Below are 4,598 nucleotides of genomic sequence, written 5' to 3' on the forward strand. Positions count from 1 at the left end.
GGTGTTAACAGAGGAGCCACAGTTATGCTAAGAACTTCAGTAGGTCTCAGGGTTTATAGGGTTTAAGCAGGCAACAACAAAAGCAACCCTGTCTGGAGAGATGGCTCAGTGGTTAGAGCAGTGTCTGTTCTTCCAAAGATTCCCAGCACCCACATGGCAGATCACAACTGTCTGAAACACCAGTTCCAAGAGATCTGACACTTTCATGTTAATGCACCTAAAATAAAATTAAATAAATTAAAAAAAAAAAAGCTGGGTGCAGTGATGCATGCTTATAATCCCAGCACTCAGAGAGGCAGAGGCAGGCGGATCTCTGTGAGTTCAAGACAGCCAAGGCTACACAGAGAAACACTGCCTTGAAACAACAACAAAATACAGCTGAGATAGGGATGGTTGGACCTGGAAAGTGCACAGAGTATGGGGGAGGGGGGCGAAAGAGATCCTGAACAGATGAGATCCAGGAGAAAGATAATGCTGTTTCTCCCCTCCTCCCTCTCTCTATGTATGCCAGTTGAAGCCAGAAGAAGACATCTGTTCCCCTATAGCAGAGTCCTATGATATCAGTGCTTGAACTGGTCCTCTAGAAGGGCAGTTTGACTGCTTAGCTATCTCTCTAGCTCCCTTCCTTCCTTTCCTCCTTCTTCTCCTCTCCTCTCCTTCCTTTCTTCTTTTTCTTTTTTCTTTCTTTCCTTCCTTCATTCTTTTTCTTTCTTTCTGATCTTTCTTTCTTCTTTCTTTCCTTCTTTCTCCCTTCCTTCATGTATTTATCTATCTATCTATCTATCTATCTATCTATCTATCTATCTATCTATTTGTTTGTTTATTTATTTATTTATTTTAGGCAAGAGTTTTGCTGTGTAGCTTTGTCTGTCCTGGAACTTTTTCCATAGAGCAGAATGGCCCTGAGCTCACAGAGTTCTGCATGCCGCTGCTTTCTGAATTCTGAGATTAAAGAAGTGCACCCCACCTCCAGCCCACCCCCTTTCTTTTCTTAAATAGGAAAGAGCACTTTCCCAAATAGTGACTTACTTAATATTTACTCTTCTGTATAATCATAATTTGTGTATTTTGTTGTTTGGAGACAGTGTCTAATGCTGTGTTGATATGCTCGGCAAGCACTGTACAAACTGGGCTACAACCTCAGCCTTCTAATTTATAGTTTACAAAAGTTCAGGAGAGGAACAAGGCTCTCCGGGGATAGTGGACAGGAGCAGGGGCTGCTTGGGCTTGGACATAGCAGCAAGGGAAAGAGAGACTCAAGGAAATGCATAGGAAGGGATGAACAAAGGGGAACAGAAGATAGTGAGGAGGAGGAGGAGGAGAAAAATGAAGAGGAAAAGAGGGATGTAGAGGAATTTTAATTCAGAACATGGCTGTTCTGGCAAGAGATCACATCCAAAGGCCCTCTAGGTCTGTGTGATCCAGCTGGCAAGAGATCACATCCAAAGATGTTCTAGGTCTGTTTGATCTGGCTAGAATACAAACACACCTTTAATCCAGGAGACAGAGGCAAGCAGATCTGAGTTAAAGGCCAGCCTGGTATAGAGCAAGTTTCAGGTTAAGAAAAGCTTAGGTCTAGACATTGTGGTATATGGCTTTAATTCCAAGCAATGAAGGGAAAGTTAGTCTGGAAAAGGAAGAGCCCATGTTTGAAAGGGATGTTTAATTGCGTGGCAGAGAAAGTGACAAATCAGAGAAAATTTGACAGAATAGGATATGCCCAACTCTCAGGAGAAGAGAGAGGAAAGGAAAGCCCTTAAAGGGCAATGCAGAGAGGGAGAGGAGGCAGTTTTACCCAGACAGTAATAGAGAGAGAACTCAGGTGAAGACTGAATGAGAAGAAGCCAGGAGATTAGAGCAGATGGCTTGAGTTAGTTTGAGGCCAAGCAAAACAATTCAGAAGCTGAGAGAAAAGCCAGATTGAATAAGTTAGCTAGGAGAGGAGTTTGAGCCAGAACAGCTGAGTTGAACCAGCCAGCCCAGAGCTCAGAAAGAACAAGAAAGAGTGAGCTTATTAAGCAGTAAGTCTCTGAGGCTGAAAGCATTCTAGGCCTAGGTTAGATTGTACAGAAGCTAGATGTTTCTAGGACAAGGCCTAGGTTATCAGAAGGAGGCGGTAAGCCTCTCAGACAACTGAACCAGGAGAAAAAAAAGTTCCTTTTGCAGAGGGAGACTGATCTGGGAAGACATGGAGACTGACTTAAAGTTCAAAGCTTTATAAATCATATTGGGCATGACCAGTGACTCAGTTGTCTAGAAACCCCCATCTCCTGGACCACCCGCTCCCCACAGCTGTATTACCCTTCATGTGTTCCCCACAGCCCTGTCTCTCCCCTTTAGGGATATCTGCTCCTGACTCCTGACCTAGAAGGAGTTATGCAGGGCTGGGTTGGAGTGGACCAGCCAATCACTTTCTGACCTAGCTTCCTTCTCCTGGCCTGGGAAGGTGGCTAACATGTGGGGGGTGGGGATGGCCTTATTTAATAAGGCAACTCAGGGTTGCAAAGCACTTGATCCTTAGAACTTGGGCAGTTCTTTCTGGGATGAGGGGCAAGAGTGGGGATGTGGGCAATGGTTATTCTGAGTCCCAACATGTCCAGCACCTATGCTCTTCTAAGAGCTTGGATAAATCTGGCAAAAGAACTTGGATTTTAGAGGCCAGAAGACAAGGGTAAGCCTGGCCCCAGAGCAGCTTGCAAGGTGGGAGGATGCTGCACAACTCTTCTTGGTATGAAACTAAGGGTCTGTGGTGCTCCTCACAGCCTGGAAGAATTCACGCTCTTCTGTAAGGCTTAGAGTCTAAGCGGACCAGGGCACGAGTGACAGCAGGCAGGAATGAAGACTCCAGCCCGCAGGAGACTGCCCGGGTCAGCTGCCAGAACACAGCTGAGGCTGTGCTGAGCTGCTGGGCGAGGAGTAGAGGGATGAGGGCACATGTGGGGTGGAACTGAAAGGGGCACTGAGGAGCTGGGGTGTCCAGGCAGGGGAGGGCAGAACCAGGAGACACAGAGTGAGTCCACTTTCCAGCCCATCTTTCTGACTGTGGGGATGGCCAGCTCTCTCGAGTGCAGTGGTCACAGCTGGGAAATGAGCTGTCCATTGAGTCTCTGAGGAGGAGAAAGGAGGGTCAAAAAGAGGGAGTGAAGGAAGGGCCTGGCCATTACTACCAGAGCTTCTGTGAGCAAGTACTGTATGCAGAGAGTGTAGGGCGTGTACGGAAAGTACTATGCTGTGCAGTCCTCTCCATAAAATATGCTTACTGTATACTTTGGGGCTGTGGTGCTTAATCTTGGTTGTCAGCTTGACTGGATCTGGAATCAGCTAAGAGACACTCCTCTGTGTGGGCTTATGAGGATATTTCCTGGAAAATGAACTGGAGAGGAAGGCCCTCCATTAGAAGGCCACTTTCTAAGGGCTGCCTAGATAGAAAGAGGTCAGAAGGAAAAACAGGGTTGTTTTTTTTTCTGCCCACCTTTGCTCCTTGCTTTTGAGTGGCTCTATCTGACTCTGCCACTCTTTGCAGAATCCAGATTTGTCGTTCTTCCAAGGAGGGCTGAGGACCAATGCTTCTTCAGGTACCCTCCAGGTTTTGAACTGCTGAGATACCCGCCTTCACGAACTGAGAAACTACAAGGTTCTCAACTTCTTCACCACACAGACTCAGCCGGAATAGTGTGAGACACGCTAATAAATCCCCGAGTGATGTATTTTCACTGCATTGTTTCTGCCCCTCTAGAGAACCACGACAACGATTGTGGTCTACATAGAGCATGTCTACTTCCTGCATATAGGTGATCTCAGCGTCTCCCATCAACGTGCTCCTATCCTCAGCAGTTTGGGCCAAAGTCCTGGGTGCTACATGGGAGACACAGTGATGGCATCCAGATGAGAGAAGATGCCCATTTAACAGAAGAACTAACTGCCATTCAGGGAGGACAAGCCCCCAGCCCAGATCATATGAACCCTCTAAAACAGCCTGGAACCTGCCCAGACTTACTCTGTGCTTGGTCCCAGAGAGCCAGTGCTCAAAGACTCAAACTCCTATAGGAACTGGTATGAGGGAAAGGGAGTGGGGAGGGGGGCATCAGGGCTCCTGACACTGGTAGGATGTTAGGAACACTTGCCTCTACCTGCCTCATTGCCACTTCAGTTCAGTCAGCAAGACAGTCAGGAGTCTGTCTCTAGAGCCCTCAGAAGGGTGGTAGGTGCCCTCTCCAGAATCCTCACTGCAGCCCCTCATGTACACACGCATTGAGCCCATGAAGACTTCTTCCAGCCAGCTGTTGTCAAACTGTCCTAAACAGGGATCATTCTCCAGGTCAGGAGACAAACAGAAGCTGGCACAAGAGTGTTGGAAGAACTATCCTGGCATTTTTAACAGTGTTTCAGGGACCCACAGAAACCCATCCCCCAACCTTCCATGCACACTGCAGTGCTCAGCAGAATCTTCAAAGTCTGTTCAGAGCAGGAAATGAAACATTGTAACAAACAAGGTATAGGTTACTCCATGAAATAGTTTCCTCCATCAAAAGCAAAGAATGGAGTATTTCCTGGTGAAAAAAAAAATTATATTTTTAAAAATGATGGACACCATAAAA

The 4,598-nt window shown here is 46.8% G+C and overlaps 1 protein-coding gene across 1 annotated transcript in view; it reads right to left on the reverse strand.

Annotated features, from left to right (window-relative positions):
* Positions 1-4,598, reverse strand: part of LOC129680363 (zinc finger protein 709-like) — a gene marked incomplete in the record, with an annotated part of 180,929 nt that overhangs the window by 62,508 nt on the left and 113,823 nt on the right.

Source organism: Psammomys obesus, unplaced genomic scaffold, assembly GCF_907164565.1.
Source record: "Psammomys obesus unplaced genomic scaffold, mPsaObe1.curated_primary_1811, whole genome shotgun sequence".
Taxonomy (NCBI): domain Eukaryota; kingdom Metazoa; phylum Chordata; class Mammalia; order Rodentia; family Muridae; genus Psammomys; species Psammomys obesus.